This window comes from Halichoerus grypus, chromosome 6 (assembly GCF_964656455.1).
Source record: "Halichoerus grypus chromosome 6, mHalGry1.hap1.1, whole genome shotgun sequence".
Taxonomy (NCBI): Eukaryota; Metazoa; Chordata; class Mammalia; order Carnivora; family Phocidae; genus Halichoerus; species Halichoerus grypus.
The window spans coordinates 70087038-70108382 of NC_135717.1; the positions used below are offsets into that span (position 1 = coordinate 70087038).

The 21345-nt window shown below is 38.7% G+C and overlaps 1 long non-coding RNA gene across 1 annotated transcript in view; it reads left to right on the forward strand.

The window, feature by feature from the left end:
* Positions 1-20553, forward strand: part of LOC118540455 (uncharacterized) — a 35429-nt gene extending 14876 nt beyond the window's left edge. Inside the window, exons 2-3 of the long non-coding RNA XR_013449040.1 lie at positions 17652-17700; positions 20167-20553. This is a non-coding gene — a long non-coding RNA (uncharacterized LOC118540455). The remainder of the gene's footprint in view (positions 1-17651; positions 17701-20166) is intronic.
* The last annotated feature ends 792 nt before the right edge of the window (positions 20554-21345 follow it).

Here is a 21345-nt window from a genome sequence, read left to right on the forward strand (position 1 = left end):
ACAGAATCGGTTTTCAAGTTACTTGATTGCATCCCAGGGCAAAGCTCACAAGATATTTATAGGAATTAAAAAAAAAAAAAAAAAATCCAGCACCTAACGATGTAAAATTCACAGTCTGGCATATAAACAAAATTATAGAATAAAAAGAAACAGGGAAATACAAGCCATAGTAAGAGGAAAAATCAATCAATAGAAGCAGACCCACCTATGGAACATATGATAAAATTGGGAGACAAGGACATTAAGATAGTTATTATAGGGGCACCTGGGTATCTCAGTTGGTTAAGTGTCTGACTCTTGATCTTAGCTCAGGTCTTGATATCAGGGTCGTGAGTTCAGGCCCTATTTTTTTTAAAATATGTTTAAAAACACAGTTATTGGGGCGCCTGGGTGGCTCAGTCGATAAGCGTCTGCCTTCAGCTCAGGTCATGATCCCAGGCTCCTGGGATCGAGCCCCGCATCGGGCTCCCTGCTCCGCAGGAAGCCTGCTTCCCTCCTCCAACTCCCCCTGCTTGTGTTCCTGCTCTCGCTGTGTCTCTCTCTGTCAAATAAATAAATAAAATCTTAAAAAAAATAAAAAATAAAAACACAGTTATTATAAATATTCTCCATGTGTTAAAGAAGCATGGCGAAAAGCTATATAGAAGATATAACCCACATAAACTTCTAAATGCGGAAAATAAAAAAATTTAAAAAGAATGGGATTAGCAGCAGATCAGATACCACAGAAGAAAAGATTAGTGAATTTAAAGACAAAGCAGCAAAACCTATCCAAGATGAAAAACAGAGAGAAGAAAGATTGGATATGAAAATGAACATAGTTCAGTGAGCTATGAGACAACATCAAGCCACCTAATATATGTGTGATTAGAGTCCCAGAGGGAGAGAATGTGGAATGGGTGAGTGGAAGTAGAAAGACTATTTAAAGAATAATGACCGGGCGCCTGGGTGGCTCAGTCGTTAAGCGTCTGCCTTCGGCTCAGGTCATGATCCCAGGGTCCTGGGATCGAGTCCCACATCGGGCTCCCTGCTCGGCGGGAAGCCTGCTTCTCCCTCTCCCACTCCCCCTGCTTGTGTTCCTGCTCTTGCTGTCTCTCTCTGTGTCAAATAAATAAAATCTTTAAAAAAAAAAAAAAAAAAAAAAAAAAAAAAAGAATAATGACCAAAAATTTTCCATATTTGATGAAAAGTATACACCCACAAGATCCATGTAGCTCAATGAACCCCAAGAACAAGAAACATGATGCAATTTATAAGACTTTGTAACCAAATTGCTTAAAACTGTTAATTAAAGAGAAAAAAAAATCTTAAAAGCAGACAAAGAGAAATGACATTTAGTACAAAAGCATCTCATTGAAAATAATGCAAACCAGAAAATAGTAAAGTGATATCCTTAAAGTAATGAAATTAAAGAACAGCCAACCTAGAATACTTTACTTGGTAAAAATATCTTTCACAATTAAGGTAAAATAAAGACATTTGGAGACATATAAATGTTGAAAGAATTCATCACCCTTTGACCAACACATCAATATAGGTGAAAGTCCTTCAGGCAGAGGGAAGTGAAACCAGATAGAAATCTGGATGTTAAAGGAATGAAGAGCACAGGCAATGGTAAATATGGGAGTAACTATTTTTTACTCTTTAAAGAAAACATAGTACTAATAAATTTTGGTGTTTATTACATATTTACATGTACAGTGAATAACTGCAATAGTGGAAAGACTGAGAAGAAAGAAATGTAGGTAAATTGTAAGTTTCTTTACTTTATGTGAAATTCTATTTGGCAGTAGATTATGATAACTGAAAGATGTAAATTGTAACCCCTAGTAGAAAACACTAAACATATTTTAGATCTGTTATATATTTTCTAATTTTCCTTGTGATTTCTTCTTTGACCCATTGGTTGTTTAAGAGTGTGTTGGGTGCCTGGGTGGCTTAGTTGGTTAAGTATCCGACTCTTGATTTCAGCTCAGGTCATGATCTCAGGGTCATGTGAGATCGGGCCCTGCATTGGGCTCCATGCTGGGTGTGGAGCCTGCTTAAGATTCTCTCTCCCTCTGCCCCTCCCCCCTGCTCACACGCTCCCTCACTTTCTCTCTAAAAAAAAAAAAAATACTGTATTGTTAAATTTCCAAATCTTTGTAAATTTTCCCATTTTCCTTGGGCTATTGATTTCTAGTTTTATTCTCTTGTATTCAGAAAACATACTTTGTACAATTTCAGTCTTCTTAAATTTTTTAAGACTTCTTTTGTGTCCTAACACGTAGTCTGTTCTGGAGAATATTCCATGTGCACTTGAGAAGGAGGTGTATTCTGTTGTTGTTGGATGGATTGTGTATATCCAGTATATAACTGTTCGTTACACTTGGTTTATAGTGTCATTCAAGTCCTCTGTTTTGCTATTTCTCTTCTGCCTGGCTTTTGCATCCATTAATAAAAGTGAGATATTGAAAACTCCTACTATTTTTGTGTTGCTGTCTGTTACTCCTTTCAATTCTGTCAATGTTTGCTTCTTATATTTAAGAGCTCTGATGTTAGGTGGAGATATATATATATATATATATATATATATATATATATATATATATATAAAATTGTTACATCTTGGGGCACCAGGGTGGCTCAGTCAGTTAGGCATCTGCCTTCGGCTCAGGTCACGATTCCAGAGTCCTGGGATTGAGCCCCATGTCAGGATCCCTGCTCCATGGGGAGCCTGCTTCTCCCTCTTCCCCTCCTCCTCTCTGTCAAATAAATATTTATTACAGAGAGAGAGCATGAGCAGGGGGGGCAGCAGGCAGAGGGAGAGGGAGAAGCAGATCCCCCACCGAGCAGGGAGCCCAGCTTGGGGCTTGATCCCAAGACTCTGGGATCATGACCTGAGCTGAAGGCAGACGCTTGACTGACTGAACCACCCAGGTGCCCCAATAAGTAAAATCTTTAAAAAAACTGTTATATTTTCCTGGTGAATTGACTCTTTTATCACTACATAATGTGCTTTGTCTCTTGTGAGTTTTTTACTTAAATCGTATATTGTCTCATGTAAGCATGCTACCCCTGCTGTCTTTTGGTTACCATTTGCATGGACTATCTTTTTTCCACTCTTTCACTTTCAGCCTATGTGTCCTTAGATCTAAAGTGAGTCTCTTGTAGACAGTGTGTAATTTTTTATCCATTCAGCCAATATATGTCATTTGATTGGGGTTCAATTCTTTCACATTTAAATAGTTACTGATAGGCAAAGACTTAATATTGCCATTTTGTCAATTGTTTTCTTTATGTCTGAAGCTATCCCTCTTTTACTGCCTTCCTTTGTGTTTCATTGATTTTTTTGCAGTGACATGCTTTGTCATTTTTTTTTTATTTGTTTGCAAGGGGGTTAGGTTTTGATGTTTTTTCTTAGGTTATGCTTTTATTTTTTTAAAAAACTTTATTTTTTAGAGCATTTTTAGGTTCATAGCAAAATGGAGTGCAAAGTACAGAGCATTCCCATATACTCCTGTCCCCACACAGGCTAACTGCCTCTGCTTTGACATCCTGCACTACCATGATACATTTGTTATGATTGATAAACCAACATTGATAGATTATCATCCAGAGTCCATAGTTTACATTAGGGTTCATTATTGGTGTTGCACAGTCTGAGTTTTGACAAGTGTATAATGACATGTATCCACCAATATGGTATCATACAGAATAGTTTCACTGCCCTAGATATTCTCTGTTCTCTGTCTATTCATCCCACTCTCCCTACCAGCTCTTCGTTACCACCAATCTTTTCACTGACTCCGTACTTTGGCCTTTTCCAGAATGTCATATACATGGAATCATATAGTTTGTAGCCTTTTAAACTGGCCTCTTACATTTAGTATTACGCACTTAAGTTTCTTCCATATCTTTTAAAGGCTTGATAGCTCATTTCTTTTCAGTGTTGAATAATATTCCATTGTCTGGATACACCACAGTTTATCTATTCACCTACTGAAGGACAATCTTGGTTGCCTCTAAGTTTTGGCAATTATGTATAAAGTTGCTATAAATATCTGTGTGCAGGTTTTGTGTGGACATAAAATTTCAATACCAAGGAGCATGATTGCTGTATCATATGGTAAGAGTATATTTAGTTTTGTAACAGTGCTGGGCCCGACGCTGGGCTCAATCTCACAACCCTGAGATCATGACCTGAACTGAAATCAAGAGTCAGACGCTTGACTGACTGAGCCATCCAGGCGCCCCTTACTGTTGTTTTAATCGTAATTCCCTAATGAGGTATAATGTTGAACATCTTTTCGTATACTTACCTGACATCTGTTTATCTTCTTTGGTGAGGTGTCTATTCAGGTCTTTAGCCTATTTTTTAAAATCAAGTTTTTTGTTTCCTATTATTGAGTTTTAAAAGTTCTTTGTTTATTTTGGATAATAGTACTTGATCAGATATGCCTTTTGCAAATATCTTTTCCCAGTCTGTCTCTCCTTTTCTCATTCTCTTGACATTGTGTTACAAAGAGCAGAAGTTTTTTAATGCTAGTGAAGTCAATTGTTTCTTTCATGGATTGTGTTTTTGCTGTTGTATTTGAAAAGTCACTGCCATACTAAAGATCATCTAGATTTTCTATGTTACCTTCCAGGAGTTTGATAGTTCTGAATTTGGCATTTAGTTCCATGATCCATATTGGATCATAGTTAGTTTCTGTGAAGGGTGTGAGGCCTGTCTAGATTCTTTTATTTGCATGCAGATATCCAGTTTTTCAGCTCCAATTCTTGAAAAGACTGTTTTTTGTCCATTGCATTACCTTTGCTCCTTAGTCAAAGATTAGTTACCTATATTTATGCGAGTCCATCTCTGGGCTCTCCATTCTGTTCCACTGATCTATTTGTCTATTCTTTCACCAGTACTATACCATCTAGATACTACAGCTTCATAGTAAGTCTTGAAGTGTCAGTCCTTTGTTCTTCTCTTTCAATATTGAGTTAGCTATTCGTTTTTTTGCTTCTCCTTATAAACTTTATAATCACTTTGTCAATTTTCACAAAGTAATTTTCTGGGACTTTGGTTGGGACTGCATTGAATCTATGGATCAAGTTGGGAAGAACAAACAGCCTGACAATGTTGAGACTTCCGTTATGGATTGAATTATCCCACCCAAATTCATATGTTAAAGTTCTAATTGCCAGTGTAGTAGCATTAGGAGGTGGGTTTTGGGGGAGGTAATTAGGTTTAGATGAGATCATGAGTTTGGAGCCTCATGATGAGATTGGTGCCCTATAAGAAGAAACAGAAAATCAGACCTTTCTGCATACGAGGATACAGCCAGAAGGCAGCCAAGAAGGCAGCTGGGAAAGCTGCCATCTGCAAGCTGAGAAAATAGCTCCTACCAAGAATCAAATCTGTTGGCACCTTGATGTTGGACTTCACATCTTCCAGAACTGTGAGAAATAAATCTGTTCACTTCTGATGGAGGGGTGCTAGAATCTCCAACAATAATAGTGGATTTATCTGTTTCTCTTTGTGCTTCTATCCGTTTTTGTCTCACTTATTTTGATACTTTATTGGTAGGCATGTACGTGTTAAGGATATTTATGTATGTCTTGTTTAAGTATGGATCTCTTTATCATTATGTAATGGTCTTCTTTATGCCTGATAACTTAGCTTGCTCTGAAGTCTACTCTGTCTGAAATCAATATTGTTATTCCTGCTATCTTTTGATTAGTGTTAGCATAGCATATTTTTCTCCTTACCTTTCCTCTTTTTTTTTTGTTTCAAGTTTTTATTTAAATTTAGTTAGTTAACATATAGTGTAATACTAGTTTCAGGAATAGAATTTAGTGATTCATCACTTACATATAATACCCAGTGCTCATCACAACAAGTGCCCTCTTTAATAACCATCACGCATTTAGTCCATCCACCTGCCCACCTACCCTCCAGGAACGCTCAGTTTGTTCTCTGTAGTTAAGAATCTGTTTTATGGTTTGCCTCTCTCTCTTTCTCTTTTCTCCTATCTGTGTTGTTTCTTAAATTCCACATATGGGGTGCCTGGGTGGCTCAGTCATTAAGTGTCTGCCTTCAGCTCAGGTCGAGGTCCTGAGGTCCTGGGAATGAGCCCTGCATTGGGCTCCCTGCTCGGCGGGAAGCCTGCTTCTCCCTCTCCCACTCCCCCTGCTTGTGTTCCCTCCCTCGCTGTGTCTCTCTCTGTCAAATAAATAAATAAAATCTTTAAAAAAAATTCCAGATATGACTGAAATCATATGGTCATCCCTTTCCTTTTAATCTATATGTGTCTTTATATTTAAAGTGGGTTTCTCGGGGCACCTGGGTGGCTCAGTCAGTTAAGCATCTGCCTTTGGCTCAGGTCATGATCCCAGAGTCCTGGGATCGAGTCCCACATCAGGCTCTCTGCTCAGTGGGGAGCCTGCTTCTCCCTCTGCCCCTCTCCCTGCTCGTGCTTTCTCTCTCTCTCAAATAAATAAATAAAATTTTTAAATAAATAAATAAAGTGGGTTTCTTGCAGACAACATATAGTTGGGTCTTGCTTTTTGATCCACTTCAACAATCTCTGTCTTTTTTTTTTTAAGATTTATTTATTTATTTGAGAAAGACAGAGAGAGAAAGAAAGTGGGGGCGGGGGGGAGGAAGGGGCAGAGGGAGGGTGAGAGAAAGAGAATCTCAATCAGACTCCCCGCTGAGTGCACAGCCCAACACAGGGCTCAATCTCACAACCTTGACATCATGACCTGAGCTGAAATCAAGAGTCAGGCGCCAAACCGACTGAGCCACCCAGGCGCCCCTCTACTCCATTGTTAATCTTAAAGAAGCTCCCTTACATGTGACAAATCATTTTTCTCTTGCTAATTTCAGGATTCTCTCTTGTGACTTTTGACAGTTTTAATAATATTTATTAAAAAAATAAAAAGCATAACATATAATACTGCTAACACTGTAGAGGAATCTAACAGAAGACAATCAGTGATCCTTACTTTTTTTTTCTTCCAAGTCTTTATTAAATTCCAGTTAGTTAACACACAGTGTAATATTAGTTTCAGTTATATAATATAGTGATTCAGCACTTCCATACAGCACCCAGTGCTCATCATAAGTGCACTCCTTTATCCCCATCACCTATTTAACCCATCCCCCTGCCTCCCTCCCCTCTGGTAACCATCATTGTCCTCTAGACTTAATAGTCTGTTTCTTGGTTTTCCTTTCTTTTTTCCCCCTCTATGTTCCTTTGTTTTGTTTCTTAAATTCCACATATGACAGGTATTTGTGTTTCTCTGACTGACTTATGTCGCTTAGCATAATACTTTCTAGCTCCATCCACGTTGTTGCAAATGGTAAGATTTCATTCTTTTTTATGTGACATCCCATCCCAGGGACTAAAAATGTCTGCCACCTTCATCGGCAACAGCACGGGCATCCAGAAGCTGTTCAAGTGCATCTCAGAGCAGTTCACCGCCATGTTCAGGCACAAGGCCTTCCTGCACTGGTACACGGGCGGCAGCATGGACAAGATAGAGTCCACCAAGGCGGAGAGCAACATGAACGACCTGGTGTCCAAGTACCAGCAGTATCAGGACACCATGGCCAAGGAGGAGGGCGAGTTTGAGGAGGAGGCTGAGGAGGGTGGCCTAGAGCTGTTACCTGGTAAAGCACGTGGAAGCTGTGTGAACTCTTTATTCACTCACAACCTGTTCTCTGTGTGCACTTGCTCTCCTTCCTGTCTTGACGTCACGTGCTATACAGACGCCACCATTAAAGCATTTTCATAGTGAAAGAAAAAAAATTCATCAGTCGATAGACATTTGGGCTCTTTCCATAATTTGGCTATCATTGATTATGCTGCTATAAACATTGGGGTGCATGTATCCCTTTAAGGCAGTATTTTTTTATCCTTTAGGTAAATACCCAGTAGTGCAATTGCTGGGTTGTAGAGTAGTTCTATTTTTAACTTTTTGAGGAAACTCCGTACTGTTTTCCAGAGTGGCTGCACCAGTTTGCATTCCCACCAACAATATAAGAGGGTTCCCCTTTCTCTGCATCCTGGCCAACATCTGTTGTTTCCTGAGTTGTTAATTTCAGCCATTCTGACAGATGTGAGTGATATCTCATTGTAGTTTTGATTTGTGTTTCCCTGATGATGAGTGATGTTGAGCATCTTTTCATGTGTCCGTTGGCCATCTGTATGTCTTCTTTGGAAAAATGTCTATTCATGTCTTCTGCCCATTTTTTAATTGCATTATTTGATTTTTGGGTGTTGAGCTTTATAAGTTCTTTATATATTTTGGATACTAACCCTTTATCAAATTTGTCATTTGCAGATATCTTCCCCCATTCTGTAGGTTGCCTTTTAGTTTTGTTGATTGTTTCCTTTCTGTAGAGAAGCTTTTTATTTTGATGAAGTCCCAATAGTTGCTTTTTTTTTTTTTTTTTCGCTTTTGTTTCCCTTGCCTCAGGAGACATATCTAATAAGAAGTTGGTATGGTCAATGTCAAAGAGGTTACTGATGTTTTCTCCTCTAGGATTTTAATGGTTTCAAGTCTCACATTTAGGTGTTTCATCCATTTTCATTTTATTTTATTTTTGTGTATGTTGTAAGAAAGTGGTCCAGTTTCATTCTTTTGTATGTTGTTGTCCAGTTTTATCCATACCACTTATTGAAAAGACTGTCTTTTTCCCATGGGATATTCTTTCCTACTTCGTCAATTAGTTGACCAGATAGTTGTGGTTACATTTCTGGGTTTTCTATTCTGTTCTATTGATCTATGTGTCTGTTTTTGTGCCAGTGCCATACTCTCATGATCACTACAGCTTTATAATATAACTTGAAGTCCAGCATTGTGATTCCTCCAGCTTTGCTTTTCTTTTTCAAGATTGCTTTGGATATTTGGGGTCTTTTGTGGTTAAATACAAATTTTAGGATTTTTTGTTGTAGCTCTGTGAAAAATACTGTTGGCATTAAATGTGTAGACTGCTTTGGGTGGTATAGACATGTTAACAATATTTGCTCTTCCAATCCATGAGCATGGAATGTTTTTCCATTTCTTTGTGTCATCTTCAATTTCTTTCATCAGGGTTTTATAGTTTTCGGAGTACAGATCTTTCATCTCTTTGGTTGGGTTTATTCCTAGGTATCTTATGGTTTTTGGTGTAATCATAAATGGGATCGATTCCTTGTTTTCTGTCTCTGCTCCTTCATTTTTGGTGTATAGGACTGCAACAGACTTCCATACATTGATTTTGTATCCTGTGACTTTACTGAATTCATGTATCAGTTCTAGTAATTTTTTGGTGGAGTCTTTTGGGTTTTCTACATAGAGTATCATGTCATCCGCAAAAGTGAAAGTTTGACTTCTTCCTTGCCAGTTTGGATGCCTTTTATTTCTTTGTGTTGTCTGATTGCTGTGGCTAGGACTTCCAGTACTATGTAGAATTAAAGTGAGAATGTACATCCTTGTCTTGATTCCTGACTGTAGAGGAAAAGCTCAGTTTTTCCCCATTAAGGATGATGTTAGATGTGGGTTTTTCATATATGACCTTTATTATGTTGAGGTATGTTCCCTCTAACCCTACTTTGTTGAAGGTTTTTATCATGGACTGATGTTGTACTTTGTCAAATGCTTTTTCTGCATTTATTGAAAGGATCATGTGTTTCTTATCCTTTCTTTTATTAATGTGGTGTTTTGGTGGATTGTTTTGGGAATATTGAACCACCCTTGCAGCCCAGGAATAAATCCCATTTGATTGTGGTGAATGATTGTTTTAATGTACTATTGGATTCAATTTTCTAGTATTTTATTGAGAATTTTTGCATCTATGTTCATCGGGGATATTGGCCTGTAGTTCTCTTTTTTAGTGGAGTCTTTATCTGGTTTTGGTATCAAGGTAATGCAGGCTCATAGAATGAATTTGGACGTTTTCCTTCCTCTTCTATTTTCTGGAATAGTTTGAGAAGAATAGGTATTAACTCTTCTTTAAATGTTTGGCAGAATTCCCCTGTGAAGCCATCTGGCCTTGGACTTTTGTTTGTTGGGAGATTTTTGATTACTAATTCAATTTCTTTGCTGATTATCAATCTGTTCAAGTTTTCTATTTTTTCCTGTTTCAGTTTTGGTAGTTCATATGTTTCTAGGAATTTATCCATTTCTTCCAGGTTGTCCAATTTATTGGTATATAATTTTTCTTAATATTCTCTTACAATCATTTGTATTTCTGTGGTGTTGGCTGTTATTTCTCCTCTCTCATTTGTGGTTTTATTTATTTGGGTCCTTTCTCTTTTCTTTTTGATAAGTCTGGCTATGGGCTTATCAATTTTATTATTTTTTTCAAAGAACCAGCTCCTGATTTCATTGATCTGTTCTACTGGGATTTTGTTGTTGTTGTTGTTGTTGTTGTTTCTATAACATTTATTTCTGCTCTAATCTTTATTATTTCCCTTCTTCTGCTGGCTTTAGGCTTTGTTTGTTGTTCTTTTTCTAACTCCTTTAGGTGTAAGGTTAGGTTGTTTATTTGAGATTTTTCTTGCTTCTTGAAGTAGGCCTGTATTGCTATATACTCCCTCTTAGGACCACTTTTGTTGCATCCCAAAGGTTTTGTACCATTGTGATTTCATTTTCGTTTGTTTCCATGTATTTTTTTAAATTTCTTCTTTGATTTCCTGGTTGACCCATTCATTGTCCAGTAGCACATTGTTTAATCTCCATGTATTTGTGGTCTTTCCAAATTTTTTCTTGTGGTTGACTTCAAATTCCATAGCATTGTTGTCAGAAAATACACATGGTATGATCTCAGTCTTTTTGTACTTGTTGAGGCCTGATTTGTGACCTAGTATGTAATCTGTTCTGGAGAATGTTCCCTGTGGACTTAAAAAGAATGTGTGTGCTGCTGCTTTAGGATGGAATGTTCTGAATATATCTGTTAAGTCCATCTGGTCCAGTGTGTCATGCAATGTCATGCATTATTTCCTTTTTGATTTTCTGCTTAAATGATCTGTCCATTAATGTAAGTGGGGTGTTAAAGTCCCCTACTATTATTGTATTATTATCAATTAGTTCCTTTATGTTTTTTATTAATTGTTTTATATATTTGGGTGCTCCCTAATTGGGGGCATAATATTTACGATTGATAGATCTTCTTGTTGGATAGTCCCATTTGTTATATACAGTGCCCTTCTTGTCTCTTGTTACAGTCTTTGGTTTAAAATCTAGTTTGTCTGATATAAGTATTGCTACTCTGGCCTTCTTTTGACTTCCATTTGCATGATAAATATTTCTCCATCCTCTCACTTTCAATCTGGGTCTAAATTGAGTGTCTTGCAAGCATATAGATGGGTCTTATTTTTTTATCCATTCTGACACCCTATAACTTTTGATTAGAGTGCTTAGTCCATTTACATTCAGAGTAATTATTGATATGTATGTATTTAGTGCCATTTTATTACCTGTTTTGTTGTTGTTCCTGGATATTTTCTCTGTTCCTTTCTCGTCTTTGTCACTTTTGGTCTTTCTTTTCCACTGAAAGAGTCACCTCTAATATTTCTTGCAGGTCTGGTTTAGTGGTCATGAACTCCTTTAGTTTTTGTCTGAGAAACTCTTTATCTCTCCTTCTACTCTGAATGATAGCCTTGTTGGATAGAGAATTCTGAGCTGCAGATTTTTCCCATTCAGCACTTTGAATATATCATGCCACTCTCTTCTGGCTTGCCAAGTTTCTGTGGAGAGATCTACAAATAGCCTTAGGGGTCTTCCCTTGTAAGTTAGGGACTTCTTTTGTCCTGCTTCTTTTAGGATTTTTCTTTATTACTATATTTTGCAAATTTAATTACAATATGTCTTGGCCTGCTTTTGTTGATTTTGATGGGAGTTCTCTGTGCCTGCTGGATCTGTATGTCTTTTTCCTTCCCCAGATTAGGGAAGTTTTCAGCTATGATTTCCTCAAATAAATTTTCTGCCCCCTTTTTTCTCTTTTTCTTCTGGGACTCCTATCATATGAATGTTTTTGTGTTTGATGGAGTCACTGAGTTCCCTAAGTCTATTTTTGTGTTCCATAATTCTTTCTTTGGTTGAGTTTCATTATTTTCCATTATTCTATCTTCTATACCACTAATTCATTCCTCTGCTTTTTCCATCCTGGTGCTCATTGCGTCCAGTCTTTTTTGAATCTCAGTTATTGTATTTTTCATTTATGACTAATTGTTTTTATCTCTTTTATCTCTGCAGTAAGGACCTCCCTGAAGTCTTCCATTCTTTTCTCAGGCCCAGCGAGTATCCTTATGATTGTTGCTTTAAATTCTCCATCAGGCATATTACCTATATCTGTTTTGATTAGCTCTCTGGACATGACTTTCTCTTGTTCTTTCATTTGGGAGGAATTACTTTGTCTTGGCATTTTGTCTAAAGTCTCTGTCTTCATCTCTGTGTTATAAAAGCCCATTATGTTTCCTGCTCCTGAAAGTAATGACTTTATGAAGAAGAGGTCATATAGTGTCCAGGGCCTGGCACTTCCAGGAGTGTCTCTGGTGTGTGCTGTGTGCACTTTGCTGTTGTGTTTTGACTGTTCTATCCTTCAGGTCAGTCATCTGCAGAGGCTCTCCTTGCCTGCAGTGAGCAGTGTTTGGTCCTTAGCCAGAATGTGGTGAGTTTTAACTAGGTTTCCTCTGGTGTGCTTGTTAAATGAGACCTGATGCTACTTCCACTAGAACCAAATCCTTGCCAGACTTTCGGGTTGGGAGACGTGGTGTGGTCAGGGCATTTCTTTTTTTTTTTAATGATTTTTTTTAAAGATTTTATTCATTTATTTGAGAGAGAGAGAATGAGAGAGAGCACATGAGAAGGGGGAAGGTCAGAGGGAGAAGCAGACTCCCTGCCAAGCAGGGAGCCCGATGTGGGACTCGATCCAGGGACTCCAGGATCATAACCTGAGCCAAAGGCAGTTGCTTAACCAACTGAGTCACCCAGGTGCCCTAGTCAGGGGATTTCTGCTGGTCTTCTGGGGAAGGGGCCCGCTGTGCTGGGACTGAGGTACACTTGACCAGCAGTACCAGTAGAGCACAAGGGAGTGGGACCCAGTGTAAGCAGCTTAGGCAGCCTGTGTCAGTGCTGTGCTGTTTACTGAAGGTGGTTCCATGTTTATGCTGAGAGGCAGGGGAGGAAAATGGCACCCACCAGCTGTTTTGTCCCCAGAGAGGCTTCTCTGTGAATACCACTTCTCACAGATGTGCTCCAAGGAGAGAGAACAATCTCCCACTCATGTGCCCCAGGCGTTCCTCAGATCATGTAGTCTGTCCCCTGGGTTACCTGCCTGCCTTCTCTCCAGGAGTAGGGCAGTGCCCTCAGGGCTCTAGTCCAGCCAAGACCGTCAACCTTTAAAACTCTAGTTTTTGAGCCCTGCGAGTTGCAAAAACTCCCGAAAATCATCATCCCTTCTTGTTTTCCCAGTCAATAACTTTAAGGAAGTATTCTCCTTGTGCATATCCCTGTGCACTCCACTCTCTTGCTTTCTCCTCAACCACAGCTCCCATCCCTCCACAACATCTGCAATCTGTCTCTTCCCTAAATCACATCTCTGCACTTCCTACCTTCCTTGATGTGGACCCCCTTTCTTCTTCTAGTTGTACAGTTTGTTCTGTCAGTCCTCATGTTGATTTCTTGAGTATTCCAAATGATCTGATAGTTATCTAGTTGTGTTCGAGGGATGAGATGAGCCTAGGATCCTCCTACTATGGACTTTGGGCAGTTTTATTATAATATTCCTCAGTATAAGTATCCTTGGGTTTTTCTTAGTCGAAATTGTTTGAACTTCTTTAATTTGCATGTTCATTTTTTTCCTCAACTAGAGAAATTTCTGGTTATTTTTTCTTGAGAAAAACTTTCTGACCCTTTCTCTCTCTCTCTTTTCCTTCCAGGTCTCCAATAATGCATATATTAGTCTGCTTATTGGTGCCACCCTTAGGCTATCTTTACTTTTCTTCATTTTTTTTTTTTCTTTTTTCTCTTTTCACTCAATAATTTCAGTATCTTCAAGTTCACAGATTCTTCCTTCGGCTTTTATGAAGTCTGCTGTTAAACCTCTCTAGTGAATTTTTCAATCCAGTTATTGTATTTTTCAGTTTAAGAATTTCTATTTGGGTTCTTCCTTATAGTTTCTATCTTTTTATTGATATTCTCATTTTGTTTATGCATCATTTTCCTGATTTTGTTGGTTGTCTGTGTTCTCTTTTACCTTATTAAGCATCTTTAAGATAGTTATTTTGAATTCTTTGTCAGGTATAGCATTAATCTCTGGTTATTTAGGATCAATTTCTGGAGATTTATTTTGGTCTTTGGATTGGATCATGTTTCCCTATTTCTTTGTATACCTTGTGATCTTTTGTTGAGATTTTGGCATTTGAAAAACAGTCACCTCTCCCAGTCTTTATAGACTGCCTTCGTGTAAGGGAAGACCACGACCAATCAGCCCAGCTGGTTCAGGGACCTCTCAAAATTTCTCTGGAGATATGTCTTCTTTGAGTTTGTGCATGTGATTGCCCAGTTAAGAAGTCTAGTTCCGGGGTGCCTGGGTGGCTCGGTTGGGCGTCCACCTTTGGCTCAGGTCATGATCTCAGGGTCCTGGGATGGAGCCCCGCATCGGGCTCCCTGCTCCGCAGGGGATCTGCTTCTCCCTCTCCCTCTGCTCCTCCTCCTGCTTGTGCTTGTTCTCTCTCTCTCTTTTTCTCTCTCTCAAATAAATAAAATCTTAAAAAAAAAAAAAAAAAGAAATCTTGTTCCTATTTCTTTTCATGAGCCTATAATCTCTTTCTCTTGCTGGTATTTTCCTGAGGTATTGCAGTCTCCGTAATGCTGCGACAACCTGATGCTCGCCTTTCTTCTCAGTGGCTTCCAATCTGGGAAGCAACTATGCCACTAGTTCGCATCAGCACTTAGTCAAGTGAAACAGAATATTCCCTCAACAAGCCCTATAAAATCTTTAGACATATGTTCCAATCTTCTCTTTCCTTCCTGAAGGAAGGAGTAGGCATTGGGAATTTTCTCCCGATTGCACCATGCTGTGGGATGGGTGGGGTGGGTGGGGAAGAAGCTAGGGCAGGCAAAATGCAACAAACTTTCCTACGCACTTCAGTGTGGCTCTCTTGGCTTTGTATTAGCCTAGGTGCTGCAGCCTCTTAGTTTTCTGGAGGTCTGACAGAAGCAATTTGATCTGTATATTGTTAAGTTGCTGTCTCTGTGGGGGACAAAGGGCTGGGGCTTCCTATTTTGCCATCTTACCGATGTCCCACCCTCTAGAGCTTTATTTTTAAGTATAATACAATGTGCTTTTTTTGGACTAAGAGCTAATTTTGCTCACTTTGCTGCAACTGGAAATTTACTTAACTTACTTAATTTACTTAAATTTCAATTGCAGATAAGTGATTGAATTGGGATATTGTCATTCAGCTTCACAATGACAATGAGAAATCATTATTTTGAGAAGATACATAAAGAAAAATCCAAAGGAACAGAGCTTTTATTTTATGTCTATATTTGTTGCTGCTGTTGTTTTACAGTCCTACAAACTTGTGAGCACAGACTCAGACTTTCTAGACTCTTTTTTTTTTTAGATTTATTTATTTATTTGAGAGAGAGAACGAACATGAGCGGGAGGAGGGCAGAGAGACAAGGAGAGAGAGAATCTTAAGAAGACACCCCACAGAGCAGGGAGCCTGATGTGGGGGCTCAATTCCACAGCCCCAAGATCATGACCTGAGCCAAAAATCAAAGTTGGACGTTTAACAACCTGAGCCACCCACATGCCCCAGAATTCCTAGACTCTTATCCAAGCTCTACCACTTCGTAGCTGAATGTTCTTGAGCAGGTCATGTAATCTTTCCTGCCACAGCTTCCTCATCTGTAAAATGAGAATAGTAAAATACCTTTCTTATAGGGTTGAGGATTAAATTTTATGCTGGGGGAAGTACCTGGCAGAGGATAAATGCTATGTAAGTACAGTTAGTTGACCCCTGAACAACGTGGGGGTTAGGGGTGCCAACCCTCTGCACAGTCAAAACTCCTGACTCCCCCAGAACTTAACTACTAATTGCCTACCATTGACCAGAAGCCTTATTGATAACATAGAAAATCAATTAGCACATATTTTATATGTTATATGTGTTATATATTATATTCTTACAATAAAGTAGTCTAGAGAAAAGAATGTTGTTAAGAAAAGCATAAGAGGTGGGGCGCCTGGGTGGCTCAGATGGTTAAGCGTCTGCCTTCGGCTCAGGTCATGATCTCAGGATCCTGGGATCAAGTCCCGCATTGGGCTCCCTGCTCAGTGCAGAGCCTGCTTCTCCCTCTCCCTCTGCTTGTGCTCTTCTGTCTATTTCTCTGTCAAATAAATAAATGAAACCTTTAAAAAAAAAAAAAGCATAAAAGGAAATATATTTACAGTACTGTACTATATTTATTTTTAAAATCCACATATAATTGGACTTTGGCAGTTCAAACCCATGTTATTCATGGGTCAATTATACTTTTTATTGTTATTGTTTTGATTCACACAGAAAAAAAATATTACCTGAAAAAGTGAATTTAAAAATTGCTTTTTAACTTGGGGAGAAGGAAATTGAGAATCTGTGAAAGCCACTATTGTTCTTTCCTCAAGAATTCTCTTATTTTTATTTTTTTATTTTTTTTAAATTTTATTTATTTATTTGACAGAGAGAGACACAGCAAGAGAGGGAACACAAGCAGGGGGAGTGGGAGAGGGAGAAGCAGGCTTCCCGCCGAGCAGGGAGCCCGATGTGGGACTCGATCCCAGGACCCTGGGACCATGACCTGAGCCGAAGGCAGACGCTTAACGACTGAGTCACCCAGGCGCCCTAGGAATTCTTTTATTTTTAAAGTGAACTCTATGCCCAACATAGGACTTGAGCTCATGACCCCCAGATCAAGAGTCACATGCCCTACCCGCTGAGCCAGCCAGGTGCCCCTGTTCTCGTGAATTCTTAGTTTTTTATTTATATTAAAGAAAAGAATATAAGTATAAAGAATAGTGAGACAACTGTATATATCCAATTATACTTTATGTAAGCTAATCTTGAAATTAATTTACTTTGCTTAGTATAAGTTAGTGAAACAGATTCACCAAGAATAATGTGCTGGCAAGGAAGAAGAAGAATGGGTCGTATGGTATGAAAAACTGGTTACAATTGGTAGATGTTAATATTGTTAACATTCACTGGGCATTCTCTGAGTGTCAATCATTGTTCTATGTACTTGTGGTTAGTTTTTCAGGTGTGACAACACATGTAGGAGTAGATATTAGTATTATCTCTATTTTGCAGATGAAGGAACTGAGGCCCTATGTGTATAAACTCTTTGCCCAAGATCATACAACAAGTCATTGGCAGAACCAGGATAATCAATGCACAGATCATTGAGATTAACTTTTACATAGTGAAGAAAACAAGAATGTCATTAATTAGGAAATAATCTGAATTTGAGGGGAATTTAAATGTAATCTAGCTGAATCACTAAGATATTGGTGCCTATTTGATTTCAGATGACATTTTTCTTAAAGTTCAAGTACATAAATAACTGGATGCATAAAATTACTGCCTGACTACTTCAAAGGGGTTGTTTTTTTACACAGTACGTGTCTTTTTCTTTTTCAGGACTCAGTTAATATTGTCAAGATAACTAGCCATTTTTCTGCAAATTGAGGTAAATATTCCTACTTCTTAAAGTAATCTTTCCTTTTCTTTTAATTTGTGTGTGCTCATTTATTTTTTTAAAAGCTGCTCATTTATTTACTTATTTATTTTTCTTTTTCAATTATTTATTTATTTACTTATTTATTTTAAAGTAAGCTCTACACCCAACATGTGGATGAAACTCATGACCCTGAGATCAAGAGTAGCATGCTCTACCAACTGAGCCAGTCAAAAGCCCTGATAATCTTTCCTTTGAACTGATGTGTTACTAGTAATATGTCATTTGAATGATCTGTCCTTTTAAAGAGTCCTTGTAATTACTTCTGAAAAATCCTAACTTCGTGTATGTATGGGTGTGTGTGTATGTGTGCGGTGTGTGTGTGTGTGTGTGTGTGTGACAGAGAGAGAGAGAGAGAGAGAGAGAGAGTGAGAAAGAGAGTCATTCTCAACTGAAGGCGATCTCCCCATCCAGGGGATATTAGGCAATGTTTGGAGACATTTTTGACTGTCACAACTTGGTGGAGAGTGAGGTGCTACTGACATTTAGTGGGTTGGGGCCAAAGACACAGCTAAATATCCTACAGTGCACAAGACAGCCCCCACAACAAAGAATGTTAATAGTATCAAGATTAGAAACCCTGATGGGTGTGTGTGTAGTATGTATGTATATCGATGTCATTCTAAAATACAGGGATAAGAAATTTTTAGATGATACTTTGTTTTCAAATGCAAATATTGAATCTTTGTCATTCGATTATAATTGTTTACAAACACACGGACACTTGAAAAGATTCTATAAATATGTACTTAGCACCTGTTCCTTGCCAGGTACCATGGTAGATACTAGAGGTGGACATCATTCCTGCCATCATGGAATGGAGTATATCCTCCCCAATATCTGAACATTGATGTTTTTATCTGCCCAAATTACACTATTTCAGAGATTGATATTTTCCCCAAAAAGAGGGAAGAAAATTGGCTGTAGACTGCCTCAAGATACAAATGTAAAATTGAACTAAATCAATTAAACGGCTCGTTGTTGGCTTGAGTAGGTTGCCGGAAAATGTTGGAAATGTCAAGCCACTGATTTTTCTTTTTTCCTTTAGGTAGTAAAGTTTCACAAATATCCTTGCTGTTACTAAAAGCAGCTGTCTCTTAGGACATAGTGGGGCATTACATTTGGAATTTTTAAAATGGTCTCTTCTAGTCCTGCTTTTTTATTTAGTGACACTGTTATTGTTATTCATAATATGGCAGAGTTAGCCTTATGCATGAATGAAATGAGTCCAGGAACTTAAAAACACTCAAAATATCTATTGCCATCATGCCTGAAACTCCAGCACTTGAGAGGAGTACCTTTATGTTGGGCATCCTGCCCTTAAGAGTTTTTTTTATTAAAATGCAGTTACTCCAGAAAGAAAGAGAGCAGGAGAGAGAATGTACCAAGAAGTAATGTTTGTAAAAGATTTTATTTTAAAGTTTACTGCTTTGGGGAATTAAAAAAGATATTCATTGACTTGAAAAGATATGGGGGGATGGAAAGCAGATTACCATTTATGAAGTAGTAGCTACAATATAAGATATAGAATATATAATATATATATGCATACAATGTGTATAGTATGTGATATATAGTGCATCCTGACTGGCATGATTATAGGGGATATTTATTATTTATTTGCTCATACACAAATAATTTGTTTCATTTACAGATACTACTGGCCCTATTTGTCAATTTTTTTTATAAAGTTAACATTTCAGGTCAAAAAAAGAAAGCACTGAGGCCTCCTGTAGGTTTAGGCTCAGAATGCTCCAGAGATCTGGGGTGGAGTGGGGAGAGATGTCACATTTTAGCAAAAGAGAACACGTATGGCCCAGGAAGGGTCTATCACAGAATCTCAGAGATCCAACTCTTGACAAATCTAATGTAAAATTTTACATATATTTGCACTGAGCAGGCCATGGAACTTAACAAAGGCTATAATGCACAGCTAGAGATTGTGGTGTGACTCTGTTTGGAGTTTGGAGTCAGAGAAGGCTCTCACTACATGAGAAGCCGATCACGAAACTGTATGTTTGGCAGCCCGTGATTGCACTCTGCTCAGCATGAGCTGTAAATACACAAGCGCTTTTTCAGAATCTATGACATACTGAAAAGATTTCATGCTCAATATATGCAACCAAACCAAATGCACAGATACGTGCCAAACAATCCCCAGCCCTCCTCAAAGAAAGACTACAAATAGACGCACTTCGCCCCAAACTGCTTTTGTTGAGAAGCATCTGTCTAATGGCTGACAAGTTTGCTAATGACATACTTGATTCAAAGAAATGTAACATCAGAACTTCCAAATATAGCTATGTTTAAATTATAGCCCATTTTTCAGGTAATAGCTTATAAATTCTCTGAAATAAATAGTGACGATTGTTCTCTGTTTTGGTGCCATTGTATACAATGTTTTCTTTCTTTTTGCAGGCATATGTTGAGCACATGCTATGTTCCAGCTATGCTAAGTTAAAAGACACAAAGGTGAGTAAGTTCTGATCTGCGGACACAGGACGTAGAGTTTTGTGAGGGGAACCAACCTGTATGGGATGCTTACGATGCCGTGGAGCACAGAAGAGGGATGCTGGACACGAAAGAGCCCAGGGTTCTGAAAAACTGCTAATAGTTCTAAAAGACTGAATTGGATTTCCACTTCTGACCAAGATGGATTGAGAAGGAACTGGATTTACCTTCCTGGCATCTGAAACAACTTTAAAAACAGGAAGAATATAGAAAACAACTGTTCTCAGGCACTGCATATCAGCGAACAGAGGACAGTGATCCCTGAGATTGGGAAAATAAATGAGGTGAGCCCTGTGATTGTCCTAGCTTACTGCCTGGGAGGGAGTTTCTGGTGTGCGATTAAGAGAGTGGGAATCTGGGGGCGCCTGAGTGGCTCAGTCGTTAAGTGTCTGCCTTCGGCTCAGGTCATGATCCCGGGGTCCTGGGATCGAGCCCCACATCAGGCTCCCTGCTCAGCGGGGAGCCTGCTTCTCCCTCCCCCACTCCCCCTGCTTGTGTTCCCTTTCTCGCTGTGTCTCTCTCTGTCAAAATAAATAAATAAAATCTTTAAAAAAAAAGAGAGAAAGAGAGAGTGGGAATCTGTGTGGGCCGCGGGTGTCCGGGGAGGTTCTGGCATCTTGACTTCTCAGGCAGAGTAGCAGGGAGAGGAGTATTGTGCAGGGAGAAAGCTCTGAAGACCTACGGAAGGCCCCCAAGAGTCTTCAGCTGAGTACTGATCAGCACCTGAGTATGGAGAAACTACTTAACTCCCTATCGGAGCAGAGGGAATAACCCTTGAATGAAAAGCCTTGTACTTTACAGGGCATTAGGGAGAGTATTCAAGAGCATTGCCTCAAGTAGTGTGGCTAAATTAGCTCTGAAATAAAGGCTGCTCATCCTGCCTAACAAAGCCTGGAAGAAGCTTTGAAAACATCAAACTATTTCCAAGTGAATTAACCGCTTCCCAGAATAAAGCTCAAGGAAATATTTATAGAGATAAAAAAAATTGCACCTAAGAAGGTAAAAATCACAATTTCTGGCATCCAGTGAAAAAGGACCAGGCATGCAAACAAGCAGGAAAATGCAATGAATAATGAGGGAAAGAAA